This window comes from Portunus trituberculatus, chromosome 49, assembly GCF_017591435.1.
Source record: "Portunus trituberculatus isolate SZX2019 chromosome 49, ASM1759143v1, whole genome shotgun sequence".
NCBI lineage: Eukaryota > Metazoa > Arthropoda > Malacostraca > Decapoda > Portunidae > Portunus > Portunus trituberculatus.
In genome coordinates this window covers 8,645,360-8,663,129 of record NC_059303.1, presented here as the reverse complement: position 1 = coordinate 8,663,129, position 17,770 = coordinate 8,645,360, and the positions used below count along the sequence as shown (strand labels likewise).

The window sequence follows — 17,770 nt, the reverse complement described above, 5'->3', positions numbered from 1 at the left end:
CCCAGGAACGCTCCCTTCCTCTTTTCCTTTCCTACTACTAAAATCATTACCTCACTGCATGTGAATTAGGTTTCCGCAGCCTCAGAGCTTTAGGTGCGGCAGGCTGTGTCCCAGTGTCCAGGTGGTGCCTCGTTGGGGCTACAGAACGCCCACACCACTGTATGTGTTTGTGTGGCCACCGAATTTGTTGTGCACGCATGGATATCGCCGCGCTGACTGGCTGTCCTCCAAACAGCCATGTGTGCACAGGCTAGTGGTGACCTTGATCAGCTCATGCAGCCTTATTGGTGGATTATTTACCACAACCAGCAGCAGTGCGAGAACCAATCCAGCCAACCCAATCTTGTCTTGTCTTGTCTTGTTTTGCCTTGTTTTGTGTTCATTGCTGCTGCTGCTGCTGCTGCTGCTGCTGCTGCTGCTGCTGCTGCTGCTGCTGCTGCTGCTGCTGCTGCTGCTGCTGCTGCTGCTGCTGCTGCTGCTGCTGCTGCTGCTGCTGCTGCTGCTGCTGCTGCTGCTGCTGCTGCTGCTGCTGCTGCTGCTGCTGCTGCTGCTGCTGCTGCTGCTGCTGCTGCTGCTGCTGCTGCTGCTGCTGCTGCTGCTGCTGCTGCTGCTGCTGCTGCTGCTGCTGCTGCTGCTGCTGCTGCCGCTGCTGCTGCTGCTGCTGCTGCTGCCGCTGCTGCTGCTGCTGCTGCTGCTGCTGCTGCTGCTGCCGCCGCTGCCGCTGCGCCGCCGACGCTGCCGCCGCCGCTGCCGCCGACGCTGCTGACGCCGCTGCTGCCGCTGACGCTGCTGCTGCCGCCGCCGCCGCGCTGCCGACGCCGCTGCCGCCGCTGCCGCCGCCGCCGCCGCCGCTGCCGCCGCGACTGACGTTGCTGTGCTGACGCCGCTGACGACGCTGCTGCTGCTGCGCTGCTGCTGTTGCTGCTGCGACTGTGCTGCTGACGCTGCGACTGCTGCTGCTGACGACGCTGCTGCTGCTGCTGCTGCTGACGACGACGCTGACGCTGACGCCGCCTGCTGACGACGACGACGCTGACGCTGACGCCGACGACGCTGCTGCCGCCGCCGCCGCTGCTGCCGCCGCCGCCGCCGCGACGACGACGCTGCGACGACGACGCTGCGACGCCGCCGACGACGCCGACGACTGACGCCGACGACGACGACGCGCGACGACGACTGACAACGACGCTGTTGCGACGACTGACTGCTGACTGCTGCTGCTGCTGACGACTGACTGCTGCGACTGACAACAACGTTGACTGACGACTGACTGCTGCGACGACTGACGACGACTGACTGCTGCGACGACGACGCTGACTGACTGACGCTGCTGACGACGCTGCTGACGACTGACGACGACTGACGACTGACGACGACGACGACGACGCCGACGACGCTGCTGACGACGGCTGACGACGAGCTGACGACGACGACGGGCGACGACGACGACGCTGACGACGCTGACGACGCGACGACGACGACGACGACGACTGACGCCGCCGCCGCCGACGACGACAACGACGACGACGACGACGACTGCGACGGCGACGCCGACGACGCCGCGACGGCGCCGCCGCGACGACGGCGACGCGACGACGACGCTGCGACGACGACGGCGCTGACTGCGCGACGACTGACGACGACGTTGACGGCGACGACACGACGACGACGACGACGACGACGACGACTGACGACTGCTGACTGCGACGCTGCGACGACGACGCTGTTGCTGCCGACTGTTGCTGCTGTTGACGACTGCGACGACGACGACGACGACGACGCTGACGACGACGACGCTGCGACGACTGCGCTTGACGCTGCGACGGCTGACTGCCGCTGCTGTTGCGACTGCTGCTGCTGCTGCCGCTGCTGCGACGCTGCTGCTGCTGCTGCTGCTGCTGCTGCTGCGGCGCTGCTGCTGCTGCTACTACTACTACTACTACTACTACTACTACTACTACTACTACTGCTACTGCTGCTGCTGCTGCTGCTGCTGCTGCTGCTGCTGCTGCTGCTGCTGCTGCTGATCATTATTATTTTTTTCTTATTGTTGTTGATGTTATCATCATTGTCTTTATTATCGTCATTTCATTATTAAGAGAGTCGTATGTAGAACGAAATACAAAGCAAAGACGAAATGATATAATAAGTACTGACCTTATGTAAAAAAGTTCATCTGCCACTTGACAAATTACACTGAATAATAATCTTCCCATTGGCTTTATTCCTCCCACACATAAAAAAAAAAAGCAAAGTAAAATAAACACAAAGAACAAATATGTAATTAGGTAAAAAATAAAAAGGAATAGATATTTAGTATAAAAAACAAAAAACGTAACATTTTCATAACACCAATTATTCTGTCAGATGAAAAATTATATGAACTAAGAATCCACCCACAGTCCCTTTTCTTTATAGGAGGAGAGCCAAGAGTAGGATAAATATGAAAGAAGGACGTCCTCGGGTTCCGCTCCATAAAGGGAAGAAATAGTCTGAAAGGAGAGATCACTTATGACTCATGGTAAGCCTTGGACCGCCGCGCCTCTCAATGCCGTCGACTTGCAAGGGGGAAGATAGAGGAAGCCAGCCACTCTATAGGGAATGAGCAAATGGGGGATAACTTTAAACACTTGCATAACTAACTGGAATACAAAAGGCGTGAAAATATGTAGTGGGTCCTGAGCAGCGGAGCCAGTGAGGGAAGGGAAGCTCCATTTAGCGAGTTAAGCCCTGTGTGAGGTCAGGGAACTTGAGGCTAAGGAATAATGACATGTGTGCTTCTCATTGCCTAGCTTTATCTATCTTTTCAATTTGTCGTGGTTTGAAGTGCTTTGTTTAATTAGCCGGAAGTTGGAAAGTTAAAAAATCAAGTTACTCGTTGCATCAATTGGTATGTGTGTTTCTCAATGTCTAGTTTTCTCTATGTTTTCATTAATCGCGGCTTGACGTGTTGTGTTAAAGCTTGGAATAGACGATAGTTGGAAAGTTCAAAGATCAAGTTATCCGTAGCATCAATTAGCATGTGTTTCTGAATGTCTAGCTTTCTCTACCTTTTCATTAGTCGTGGCTTGAAGTGTTGTGTCCAAGTAGCGTGAAATATATGGAAATTCGAGAGTTCAAATAAATTATTCGTAGCATCGCCTTAACCTCTTCAGTAGTGGGATGCATTTCTACTTTGGGTTTTGGGTATGATTAGACGATTTTGTTTACATTAGGAAGGGTTTATGGAGATCAGAAGATTAATCACCAGAGTCTTCACTGTTTCAACCCTCACATAAGTCTCTGAAGTTGTATAAAGTCACCAAATAGTAACATGAATAATAATGAATACGAGTCATGGTGCTTAAGTGGTTAAAAAAAGACAAAGATCCAGCAGATAGAGTCGTGGTCATCTGCAGAATGCGAGCACAAATATACTGAGTAGCCTCCCCATCATAAGGTGACAAAGGGGACAGCGGTAGATGAAGGTGTAACCAATGAATCCGATGAGATAGTGTGATCGAACAGATTCGCGGGGCGCCGGTAATGATAGATATGGAAGGGGAACACCTGTACTTTCCCACGCCAACAATAGAGGGAAGGAGAGGGGAAAAACAAAGAGTACAAGTGAAAGAGCAGAGAGGGGTGTGAAGAATTAAGGTGTTATTCCAACCTGTGCTGAATGATGGAAAGGGTTTGTAAATATATATAATTTATTTTTCTTTTGTAATCGCACCTCAAGTGTAAACGATTCACACTCACTTTTATTGGAAGACGACGGTGGTATGAATATTAAATGATTATTATAAGAAGAATAAACATCAATTAATTATTATGAAATCTATCGAGTATAAAATAATTTAGTCCAATAAAGCAATCGAAACCTTTAAGTAGGAGGATCAAAAGTACAGTGATTGTTATATGGTCATTGATAATCGGAAACCCTTTAGTGTGACAGATGCTTCACCGTAACACTTCTACAGGGGGATTGGAACTGATTTATGAGACCAGACTGCCAATACTACTCAAGGCAAGAGGAGAAAACAGAGGAGAGAGGAAGTTGTGAGGATGTTCTGGGGGAAAGAAAACAGAGTAAGTCCTTTATGAAAGCTGAAGAACGCCATAGGGACAAAGTGGGTAGTGCTGGGGAAGGATGGCTGTCACTTCCCCACAGTGTTCCGTAACCAGCATTAATAATAGGAGAACCTTTGATAGAGGAGAAACTTGTGAATTGTTTTCTCCCTTATAAACACAAACTCGTAAACTCCTTAGACTTTTAATCACCGTAGGATGAAGTGACCAGTAAACGTAGCTAATCTTAAGTACTCTCACCGTGTTTTTATTAGTGTTGGTTATCCTGGACAGCTAATTTGTATACTGCTTCCTTCCTTGGTGTTCCTTTGTAATTATTTCACCCACACTTACTAATACAGACATACTCTTCCTTTCCTACCACACAACCACCAACACCACCACCAAACACACTCCATAAACATCACTTTCTAAACTCCACCTCCTAGATCTACCCCACCACCACCACCACCACCACCACCACCACTACCCTCGAGCGCCTGCCGGACCCCTGGAGATAGAATGGACAGTCTGAATTTATAGCGGACATGGGCTCAGCTGACCAGATTTTTGGCATGAGTAATAGCTGTCGAAGTGCCAGGCTATGCTGCGTTTATCGATTCCGTAAAGTTCCCTCCATCATCATCATCATTCTCTCTCTCTCTCTCTCTCTCTCTCTCTCTCTCTCTCTCTCTCTCTCTCTCTCTCTCTCTCTCTAACGTTATACTGTGGCCTTGAAGAGAGAAAGACATATTATGAGTTAGTGTGTGTTGCGTGGATGGGGTTTCTCTCTCTCTCTCTCTCTCTCTCTCTCTCTCTCTCTCTCTCTCTCTCTCTCTCTCTCTCTCTCTCTCTCTCTCTCTCTCTCTCTCTTTATCCTTTTACTTCATCTTTACTGAGAAAAGCGAAAATGTTAATCAGTGAGGAAGGCGCAATTTAATCCTCCGTGAAATGTTAGCCACTGGTAATACGAACTGCAAAAGACGCTGTCCCTAATTTTATATCCAAGTTCTAATCATAAATAGTGCTCAGGGTTAATGGTCTTCATACGCAGCTCAAGTGACGTCGAGAAAAGTGTTAATGAGGAGTTTGGTTTCTTTTCTCAGAGTTCTATAAAGTTGTTCCTCACTCTCTCTCTCTCTCTCTCTCTCTCTCTCTCTCTCTCTCTCTCTCTCTCTCTCTCTCTCTCTCTCTCTCTCTCTCTCTCTCTCTCTCTCTCTCTCTCTCTCTCTCTCTTCTTGAACATTATGCTGTGGCCTTGAAGAGAGAAAGACAAATCGTAAGGTAGTGTGTGTTGCGTGGTAGGGTCTCTCTCTCTCTCTCTCTCTCTCTCTCTCTCTCTCTCTCTCTCTCTCTCTCTCTCTCTCTCTCTCTCTCTCTCTCTCTCTCTCTCTCTCTCTCTCTCTCTCTCTCTCTCTCTCTCTCTCTCTCTCTCTCTCTCTCTCTCTCTCTCTCTCTCTCTCTCTCTCTCTCTCTCTCTCTCTCTCTCTCTCTCTCTCTCTCTCTCTCTCTCTCTCTCTCTCTCTCTCTCTCTCTCTCTCTCTCTCTCTCGTCACACTTCCAAACTAAATCAAGAAACTCCAACTCCTTCGTGTGATTTGTGAAGTAAAGAAGCGGCCAGAGGAGCGTTTCCACTGTGTGTTCTCGGGACGTAAACACTTCTTTCCTCTAATCTTTCATAACTGCTGAACTTCGACACTGTATAAGCTCCTTCACGACTCGCTTTTCCTGTCATCACTTTATATTGCAAAAAGGAGAAAGTGTAAGTTCTTCGTAGTAACTTTTCTATATGTGATCCTCTCTCCTCCTGAATCCATTTTGTCTAGTGGTGCTTTTGACCTGCAGAGTCTAAGGTTTTTGTTATAATGCATATTCTTCTCTTTTATTGATTTGTCCTATAGATTGATAAGTTTTTGGATTGATTTACATGTAGGGAAGTATGTGACCAGCTGTGAGACTCTTAAACTCCTGGACTCGTATTTACAAACACTTCTTTGCTTCACCACCAATTTAAAAAGATTTTTTAAGTTTACATCAGTTTTTTTTTAAAGGTGTTTTTACTGTTCTAGGAGTAGAGTGACAAGTTTTCTACATTATCAACTGGACATACACCCTTGAAAACCCCGCTAATCATCTCTGTGGCCCTGGAAATTGTCGTAGTGAGAGAGCAAAGCGTTTCTGAATACAGACTTTGGAATATAGAAGGGTTACCCACGTGATTTTCCTCTTCCACCACGGGGCAACAGTGACAAGGGTGTGAGTGTGTTGTGCTTTGTCTAGGATATTTGTGTTAGTATTCCGACTTTGGTATATAAAGGGGTAGACAGATACATGGATAGGTGATTTATATGCCTAATAGTGATAATTTTTCCAACAAAATATTAAGGCTGGGGTTATTTTCAGTTCACCCTAGTAATGATGATGCATTTCTTCCACAGAGCACAGCGGCAACTAGCCTCGCTGTGTGGCGTGTGGTGAGTACCCCTCAAGTCATGGCTGTTAACTCTTTCACTATGATGGACAACAATTTACGCTAAAAACACAGAACAGAATCATTACAGACATTTGTATGAAAGAGATATTGGTTACACGAATATGTTTTCCAGTATTAGTTAGAGTGATGTTAAGAGGTGGTTGCAGAAGGAATAGTGACTTTATGGTGGTTTGTGGTGAAGGAATGTTGCGTCCAGTAGTAATGAAAGGCTTGAAATTGTGTCTCGTTGCGGTGGAAGATGAACAGTGCTTTCTATTCACCTCATATTTTATTTTCTCCTCGACAAAACTCCTGAGCATTTTCGCATTTTTCTTTTAACAATATTTCAAGTAAGTATTTCCACTCTAGGATATATTAGTAATACTGTTAAGAATACAATATACTGAGCGATACCACGTGTAGTATTGCCATTTTGTAATCATTTTTTATATAAGACGAGAAAATTGGCCAAGGGCAACATAAAACGAAATAAAACCCCCCACTTAGTTGCCAGTCTCCTTACAGGTCTGAGAGAGTTAACCCTCCAAAAAATGGGGATAATTTGAAGATACACTGATGCTGAGAATATGAAGACCACTCACTGTATATATGTGGGTGGTTGGCTGCAGCATAGACTACCAATCTAACCAATCCTCTGCATTTCTCAGACTCTACACCGTTGTTGATTTTCAGGTTGGTTGATGGATAGAACGAATAAGGGAAGGTAATATCTGTTAGGGGAAATTTGTCTGAAGAAAATGTCCGGAAAACAGCAACTCAGAATGGAGAGGTTTGCTGTGGAAAATGTTCAGGGTTAATGTGCTTCAGGAATGTCTGGAGAGAGAAATGTGCGAGGGGAAGGAAGCCAAATGGGGAAATGTTTATATAGGAAAATGATAGAAGGGCAAAAATGTCAAAAGAAAGTTAGTCATTCTGGAGGGGAAAAAAGCCTAATGAAGTAAATGTCTGGAGGGAAAAAATGTCTAAGAGAAATAAGTTTGGTGGAGTAAAATAGTGTAGGCCTTAGGGGAAAATGTCTAGAAAGGAACAAATCAAAGAATAAAATGTCCAGAGGGGGAAAATGTTCTTTATAAAAAGTGAGAGTGAGGAAGACATGTGCGTGGAAGGAAAAACATCTAAGAAAATAAAATAATAGGTGGTAGGAGATGAATGTCTGAGTGTGTGTGTGTGTGTGTGTGTGTGTGTGTGTGTGTGTGTGAGAGAGTGTTGGGGAGGGGGTAGAAGAGAAGATGCAGGAGAGAGAATGACTGACACTGGTGCCTGCTGTCTGTACCTCCTGCCTGTACTTTCCCTCCGTTCAGTGTGCAGGGTGAAGCATCCCATTTACCTCCAATCCTCAAGGCGGGACAAGGCAGGAGGATGCACGCCGGCCGCTTTAAATGCAGCAGTGTGTGCGCTGAAATTAGAGCACCAGGTTTTGTTTTATATATTTTTTTTTTTGTACAGGTAAAGAATTGTTTGAGTGTGGAGGAAAATGTTTGGGAAGGTAGAATAGGTTTAAGATGCAAGCGAAAAGAATGTTTGAAAATGTAGGTTACTGTACGACGCTCTACTGTCTTTACTGCGTGCGTCAATATACCAGTACGTACATCTAAGTAAAGAAAATACTGCTTACGTAAAGTGATGTAGGTAGGATATAAAGACAAGAATTACGGGAAAAAAAATAGAGAAAGCCGTCACTGTATCCGAAAGTATGTCATCCTTTCACTAATTCTTGAGTCAACATTTAGAGACACACTTTTTAATGAGCCAAAGACGAAAAAATATGTGGAAAGAATAGTATAGAGGCGATACAAATAAAAAGACTGTTGCAATGAAGTAGTTTCCTTTCACGACACATCGTTACATTTAAACATACACGTCCAAGGGAGCGAAAAGAGAAGGAAAAACAAGAAAATATGTGGAAAAGTGTAATAAGAGATGATAGAAATAAAAAAGACTATTGCAATGAAGTATAGTTTCCCTTCACGACACATCAAGTTACATTTAAAAAAAACGTCCAAGTGAGTGAAAAGAACGAAATAAAAAGGAATATATGTGGAAAAGTATAATACAGAGGCGATACAAATAAAAAGACTATTGCAATCAAGTAATTTTCCTACACGATACATCAAGTTACATATTTTAACCTCTTCAATACTGAGGCGCATTTTTACCATGATTTTTTGGTGTGATTAGACGGTTTTACTTGCACTATGAAGGGTCTATGGAGGTCAAAAGATTAATGGCCAGAGTCTTTATCATTCTAATCGCTAAACAGTAACCACAATGAATATTAAAACTCGTGCTGGTACTGAAGGGTTAAGCATTCACATCCAAGTGAGCGAAAAGAGAAGGTTTGTGTGTAAAGTGGAGGAGAGCCGAACCACTCAGCAACCCAGCCAGCCATGCCCGGACCGTCCTTTCTAAATCTGGTGCTTGTGTCCGTAGCTCTATTGACCTCGGGAGCGTCCGTAGTCATTCCGCGGGAGTCAAAGGGCAGGTATTTCACGAACCGACGCCTCATTTCTGGCAGAACTTTTCCAATCTCGAGTTACAAAGTTTGACAAAGGATTTTTCTTACATGGGGGGAGCGAGTGGGCCAAACTGTGTGTCACCCGCCTTGATGGAGCAGCCCGCGCCCTCAATACCTCCCGATAGTCACCCGCCAGACACCCGACGAGGCGGTATGTGTCTGGTTGCAGTCTGGTGGGTGGTGGTGGAGCTGGGTGTTTCCAGCGCTCCTAAGCCTTTACACCAGCGGGTCGTGGGTTTATTCCAGCTTGTATGTACGTACGCCCTTCTCATTAGCCAGCTTTCTCTTCCTCCTCAATTCGTGTGCCATGCCTAGCTTTCTGCTTTCCTTACTTTACGTTTCTTTTTTTCTCTCTCTTTATACTCTTATTCTCTTTTATATTCCATTTATATTCTTATTGTCTTGTCACTACTGCTACTATTACTACTACTACTACTACTACTGCTACTACTACTGCTACTGCTACTGCTACTGCTACTACTACTACTACTACTACTACTACTACTACTACTACTACTACTACTACTACTACTACTACTACTCTTTACTGTTCCAAGCAGAATCGCATGAGGTCATAAAAGGAAGTAGATAATGTAACACAACATCTAATTCACTGCGTACATTAATTATCTCAAAATCTATAAAAATATTACTAAATTTCCCATGTAATTTTCTCTTTCCTGTGCCACCTTTCACACACACACACACACACACACACACACACACACACACACACACACACACACACACACACACACACACACACACACACACACACACACACACACACACACACACACACACACACACACACACACACACACACACACACACACACACACACACACACACACACACACACACACACACACACACACACACACACACACTCTCACACACACACACACACACACTCTCTCACACACACACACACACACACACACACACACACACTCTCTCTCTCTCTCTCTCTCTCTCTCTCTCTCTCTCTCTCTCTCTCTCTCTCTCTCTCTTCCCCGTACATAATTCTCAGCCTCAAGTCTTCCTCTATAATTAACAGCTAATGCTCCGTAATGTCTATCGCGCTAATTATATGAATTTTATATAAGATTAGCCCATTTCTCCAGCCCTTGTAAGGACGCGCGCACATTAATTCAGTCTGGATAATTTCACCTTGATTTTACACTGCATAGATTCGCCGGATTAGTGAACGCTGCGCATGGGAGAGATGAAGGAGTGGAGTGGAGTGCCTGTTACACCCGTATTCAGAAACGCCTTGCTCTCTCATCACAACAGAGACGACTAGCCAAGTTTTCAAGACAGTTTCTCCTTATAATAATCTAGAAATCTTGCATTCTATCAGCGGAATCATAAAAATACTCTGAAAAATATGAACATCTTCGACTAAAACCTTTGGAAAGTAGTGATGGTGAGAGAGCGAAGTGTTAAAGAATACTGGCCTGATGAACATTGTAGGACACTAACATGAAGAGAAAGGAGACGAAAAAATGCCAATAAAAAGTAACTAGAACAAAAATAACAGAAAAAAAGAGTAAAATAAAATACTGAAAGCTTTTGTTTCTATTTTCGGACCTAACCTAACTTAATCTATCACCACCTAACTTAACCTAAACTGACCTAAACTTAACCTAATCTAACCACTATTTCTTCATTTTTCTGTTACTTTTTTCCATAATACATTCTTTCCGAGCACCGCCGACGGAAGCGCGTGCGTGATGGCTTGTCGTGTCGTGATGCATAACAGTAACAAGCGTACATAAAATTTAAATATTTATGTCATGCCCATTAAGACAAATAATAACGATTGTTTTTTTATGATTCTCTTGTAATGACTTGATAAAAATTCCATGTTATGGTTGTGCGTCACTAGGAGCAGGAATAGCAGACGTAACGATGTCATTTGTGTGTCACGTGATTCACTGGAGACAGACAAGGATAAGCGTCACAATTTTGTCGATAGAAATGCAAATTATGATCGAATGGCACTTGGAGTAAACTTAACAAGCATAACCAGGCAATTTATCTTATGCTATTTGATTCAAAGGAGACATACAAGGACAGGTTACTTTTATAATTCTTTAAAGGTAATTTGTTGATGATCGAATGGCACTTAGAGTAAACATAAAGCTTAACTAGGTAATTTTGTCCTATGCTATTTAATTCACAGGAGACATACAAGTGACAGGTTACTTTTATAATTCTTTAAAGGTAATTTGTTAATGATCGAATGGCACTTGAAGTAAACATAACAAGCCATAATCAGGCAATTTATTTGTTATTTAATTCACAGGAGACATACAAGAACAGGTATCTTTCATAATTCTCTAAAGGTAATTTGTTTATAAAAGGGATATAGTTAAATCAGATAAACCTAATTAAGAAAACTAGGAATTAAGATACGGTGCGCTGCCATAAAGTGAGGGTAATGAGGAAAGACGGGAGGGAAAATGTGGTGCGTGAGGCTGGAGTGCGCCGGGGAAGTGGTGCAGCGGGAAGGCTTGGTGTGTATGTATGAGTAATTCGCTGAGGCAATTTAACAGGAAAGCCTCCACCGGGTTTACTGAGGAAGAGATGCACTAAGTTTTATGTTCCTCCCTAACTATGTACCTTAACCTTTCTCCTTCCTCTTATTCACCTTTATCCTCGCCTAACGAATAAATGACGCCCCCCCCTGCCTTCCTGCTCCCTGGCCCCCTTTTTCTCTCTAATAAACTAATATCCTCCTATTTATCCCATCCACCCTAACCCTGTCAATCCTGAATCCTATCCTATGTACCTTAACCTTTCTCCTTTCTCTCATTCACCTTTAACTTCGCCTAATGAATTAATAACCCCCCTTCCTGCTCCCCTGTTCCCCCTTCTTCTCTACTTAACTAACATTCCTATTTATCCCAGCCACCTTACCCTGGCAATCCCTGACCCCGCTCTATCTACTTTGACCTCTCTTCTTTATTTTTGCCTAACGAATAAATAACACACCTGGCCCTTCCTTTCCTCTTTACTTAACTAACACATCCCTAATACTTATCCCTCCTACTTTACCCTAGCAATCTTGAATCTCATCTTATATATTTTAACCTTTTTCCTTCCTCCCTTCACTTTTATCCTCACCTACCGAATAAAGAATGGCCTCCTTCCCGTCCTTCCCTCTCCACTTAACTAACATACCCCTAATATTTATCTCACCTACCTTATCCTGGCAATCCTGAATCCTATGTACCTTAACCTCTCTCCTTCCCCTCTTCCACTTTTACCCTTTCTTAATGAATGAATAACGCCCCTATGTCGCCTCCTTTCCTCTCTATTTAACTAAAATACCTCAATTTATCCCGCCTATTTTACATTAGCAATCCCTGACCCCGCTTTATCTTAATCTCTCTCTCTCATCTCTTTCACATCTATCCTAACCAAGAAAATAGATCAATCCCCCACGTCCCTCCTTTCCTAACTGACTAACATACTTCAATTTATCCCACCCACCTTATTCCCTGGCAATCCTGAACCCAACTTGACTCTCTCCCATCTCTCTCCCTCCCCCGTACTGTATATTAACCTTCCCCCATCACACCTACGCTCTCCACATTTTGTCTTCATTATATTCATTGCTGGGTTATAGTTGTGGACTTTAATGGAAGAGCTTGCCACACTCATTTGTTTGCACTTGTTTGTAAAGGTCATTTCCTTCAGTTTCATATCTTCTCATCTGCTTTGGATCTCTTAGTTGTCAGTTTTGCTTTTTTTTCTAGTTTATGTATTGTTAGCATATGTTGGTACGTATATAAGTTCATTTTCCTTCCTTATTGGCTACTCTCGATGAGGTGTCTGGCATCAAAAGCCTTCTTCCTCATCGTCTCCAGGCCTCTATTGACTTCCATCTCGGTGAAACAATCTCGGCACAGACTTTGTATTCGTTTTAAATTTACGTGCATGCAGGGAACAGGATACCCAAAAGTCCCATTAGGAAGCTTCTCCCAGTGTACAGGATCCAGAAATGGTTGTGTACAGACAGATTTCTTGGTGTTCTATAGCCAGGACTTGGACACTTCTACAGGCACCCACACAGAGCACGATAGTTTGTCCTTAGTCCTCTTTGCTAATACCTGAGCAACACTTGTCAGCAGGTGCGCGCCAATAGCCAGAAAACAGTTGTGCCTTCCTTTAGACTCGGACGAGAGAGAGAGAGAGAGAGAGAGAGAGAGAGAGAGAGAGAGAGAGAGAGAGAGAGAGAGAGAGAGAGAGAGAGAGAGAGAGAGAGAGAGAGAGAGAGAGAGAGAGAGAGAGAGAGAGAGAGAGAGAGAGAGAGAGAGAGAGAGAGAGAGAGAGAGAGAGAGAAGCTGTTACCGTCTTTTTCTCAAGTGTTTGATGTGTTTGGTGAGCAGTATATGTGTGTTTGTGTGTGTGTGTGTGTGTGTGTGTGTGTGTGTGTGTGTGTGTGTGTGTGGGTGTCTATGTAAGTGCCTGCGTTCCATATCTGCCCCCACCCCCCTCACACAAACACGATCTATATTAACTTTTACACCCACATCTCTGTCCCTCCCCTCATACCTCCACTCGCCTTCTCTCACTTTCTCTCACCTTCTCTCACCTTCTCTCACCTCCTCTCGCTTCCTCTCACCTCCTCTCGCTTCCTCTCACCTTCTCTCGCCTTCTCTCACCTTCCCTTGCCTACTCTCTCCTCCTTTCGCCTCCTGCACTTCCCTTCCCGGCAAAGCAAGGGTGAGTAATGAACAAGAGGCAGGATTATTTCTCACTTACCACCCGCTTCCTTCGTCCGGCGAGCCCTTAGGGAAATCCAAAACGCCGGGAAGATGTACGCAGAGTAAGACCGTGTAATTGGGGGTATTTATCTCATCCAAATTGACGCCCTCTTGTCTGGGTTGCGCTGGAGGATGGGAGAGCTAATGAGAAGGAGTTGTGTTGTGATTTTTCCTCGTTTATTGTCTGCTTTGTTATTGTTTTGTGTTTTTCTCATTTTTTTCGTTTGAATATGTTTCTGGTTTTCGTTTCGTTTTTTTTTTTTTTTTGTGTGTGTGTTTTTTCTTGTGATTTCGTCTGTTTATTGTGTCTTTATTCTTCGTGTGTGTGTGTGTGTGTGTGTGTGTGTGTGTGTGTGTGTGTGTGTGTGTGTGTGTGTGTGTGTGTGTGTGTGTGTGTGTGTGTGTGTGTGCTTGCATCTGTTTATGTGTTACTCTCTCTCTCTCTCTCTCTCTCTCTCTCTCTCTCTCTCTCTCTCTCTCTCTCTCTCTCTCTCTCTCTCTCTCTCTCTCTCTCTCTCTCTCTCTCTCTCTCTCTCTCTCTCTCTCTCTCTCTCTCTCTCTCTCTCTCTCTCTCTCTCTCTCTCTCTCTCTCTCTCTCTCTCTCTCTCTCTCTCAATTGTGCTGCACTATTTTTTGTAATTTCCAATGTATTGTTCTGGGTCTTCCATGAATACATTGTGTGTGTGTGTGTGTGTGTGTGTGTGTGTGTGTGTGTGTGTGTGTGTGTGTGTGTGTGTGTGTGTGTGTGTGTGTGTGTGTAGAATAATTATGACCAAACACATATTCCACAGTTTGTTTCTTTTTGTCTAAACGTTTGTTCGTGATTATATATGCGTATGTATGTATATATTATGTATACTTCCTCTCTCTCTCTCTCTCTCTCTCTCTCTCTCTCTCTCTCTCTCTCTCTCTCTCTCTCTCTCTCTCTCTCTCTCTCTCTCTCTCTCTCTCTCTCTCTCTCTCTCTCTCTCTCTCTCTCTCTCTCTCTCTCTCTCTCTCTCTCTCTCTCTCTCATCTTCCATTCTTTTTCTCACGCGTTATAAATCATTCTCATAAAAATTATATATATACGCACTTAAATAATTTAAATTAAGTTTTATTTGGCGGAAAGTTTTTATATGTGCATTTATTACCTTCTCTTCTTGACGCTTAGCATTTTCTCTCTCTCTCTCTCTCTCTCTCTCTCTCTCTCTCTCTCTCTCTCTCTCTCTCTCTCTCTCTTGTGCGTTGTTTTTTCGTCTTTTTTCTTACTTTTTCGTGTACGATAGATTAGTTTATTGTATTTTTGTTTACTATTTTCATTTTTCATGTGTTTTAGAAAAGTTTTGTGTTTCATTCTTATTCCCGTATTTTTTTCATTTATTTCTTTATTTAATCTTTTTTTCTCAGTAGCATAGATCAGTTATTTTTCATAATTTTGTCTATTTTTATTCTGTTTTACTCTTACTTTTTCAATTTATTTTTCGTTTTTTTTTTTTTTTGTACTTTTCGGCGCAGGTAAGCTTAACTCTTTATTTACCCTTCTTTTATTTAGTAGAGGAGTTCTTACCTACCTGCTTTCTCCCATGTGGCTGTGGTGAGCTTTTTTTTTTCCTTAACACCTTCAGTACTGGCTACGTGACATGCTCGTGACTGTCAAGTACCGTGTGGATAGAATTTCTGCCTTGATAGTTACGACACTCCTTACACCTCGATCCAGTTTAACCCCTTCAGTGCTGGGACGCATTTTTACCTTGAGTTTTGAGTGTGATTAGACAATTTTATGTACGTTAGTTAGGGTCTATAGAAGTCAGAATGAGACGCATTTTTACCATGATTTTTGTGTACGATTAGACCATTTATTGACATTAGAAAGAGTCTATGGAGGTCAGAATATTAATGGCCAGAGTCTTCACTATTTTAATCCCCCACCTGAGATTTTAAAGCTGTATGGAATCACCAAATAGTAACCAGAATTAATATAAAAACGCGTCATGGTACTGAAGAGATTAATCGGCAAAAACTCCACTATTGTAATCCCCTTATAAATCTATAAAGCTGTATAAAATCACCAAATAATAAGCCGAATAAATATGAAAGCACGTCATGGTACTGAAGAGATTAATCCGAAGTTTGTGAAGGTGCATAAAATCACCAAATAGTAAGCAAAATAAATATGAAAACGTGTCCTGGTACTGAAGGCGTTGATGCGACAAAAAAAAAAAAATAAAACAACCATTTATTTTATCCTCCAGCTAAGAACACGAATGGTATTTACGAGTATTTTCCTGTTTCCTGTACCACATAGTTTAGGCCACCGGTGTTATTAAATTTCCCTCGCTACGTAGATTAATTTTCCCCTTCTGTATAAAGTGGCGCAGATGAGTTAAATAGGGCCAGAAATTTCCCATCCTTGGTGCCGTAGAGAATTCACCAAACAGGAGCCGCTTATTACGTTCCTCATGCATAATAAATGAATCGAATCGCGTGAAAAATTACACTTTCGTACCACGTGGAGTCTGTAGAGCGAAGAGATCACGTTCTCTCTCTCTCTCTCTCTGGGGTTTTTTTTCATTTTTCCTGTTTTTTTTTTTTGTGTTTTATGTAAAAATGATCTGTTACTTTGCTATTTATTCATATATGTGTGTCTTCCTGTATCTCTCTCTCTCTCTCTCTCTCTCTCTCTCTCTCTCTCTCTCTCTCTCTCTCTCTCTCTCTCTCATGGTACGCGTTATAAAATACAGCACGTGGGGAAATATTTGAGGTGGAAACTGCAGCGTAACTATTATGGAGTTTGTACTGCGGAGTTCTGTGTTTGTATAAAGTTCGGAGGCTGTTAAAACACTTTCTCTAATGTGTCCGCCAAGAAAAATGAGCGAGAACCTTTAAAAATAACATGGACTTTGTGTTGTGTACGTTGTGGGTTTGAATTTTCTAAGTTTTTTTTTTTTTTTTTTCCTTTTATTTTTTCTTTATTTAATGTTTCACTCCTCTGGTTTTTATATTGTGGATTTGACTTTTTCAACGTTTTTTTTTTTTTTTTTTTTTTTATCTTATCTGTTTGGTTTCTATGTAGTATGTGGGGTTTGCCTTTCTCCCATTTTTTTTCTTGTTTTCTTTTTTATTTATGTTTTATTCCACTCCTTTGGTTTCTATATAATGTGTGGTTTTTGTCTTTTTTCTTCGTATATATTTCCCTTTTATTCGATACTTCATTATAGTCTTTACATAGTGTCTAACTTTATATTTTTCTGCTTTTTTATTTCATTCGGTATTTCACTACTGTGCTTTCTATATAGTGTGTTGGTTTGCCTTTTTTCCTTATTTTTTTTTTCTTTTATTTGATATTTCACTACTCTAGTCTTTATATAATTTGAGAATTTACCTTTATATAATATTCGGGCTTGTCTTTCTAATATGTACTCTTTATAATTCCATTCGCAATCTCGCTTCTTTCCTCTTTTTTTATGTAAATAAGGGAAAACAGCCAAGGACAACATAAGACGGAAGAAAAAGGCCCACTAAGCTGTCAGTTCCCTTGTAGGTCATAGAAAGCCTTTTATTTGATATTTCACTACTCTAGTCTTTATTCAGTTTGAGAATTTACCTTTTTTCCCTTTTTTTAATCAATATATCCCTTCTCTGGTCTTTATATAGTATGCGGGCTTGTCTTTGATAATATGTACTCTTTATAATTCCATTCGTAATCTCACTTTCTTTCCTCTTTTTTTTTATGTAAATAGAGAAAAACTGGTAAAGGACAACATAAAAACGAGAGAAAAGACCTACTAAGCTGCCAGTCCCCTTGTAGGTCAGAGAAACCCAAAACATAAAACAAATAAAACATGCCCACTAAGTTGCCAATCCCCTTGCAGGTCTGAGAAAGCCAATAAAAAAGGATAAATGTCTTGATAGCCTTTTTTTTTATATTTACACCATGTGGGCTTTTCACGG

General features: G+C 42.7%; 1 pseudogene; it reads right to left on the bottom strand.

Moving 5' to 3' along the window:
* Positions 1-81: 81 nt before the first annotated feature.
* On the bottom strand, positions 82-9,005 carry LOC123499270 (annotated as a pseudogene).
* Positions 9,006-17,770: the final 8,765 nt, after the last annotated feature.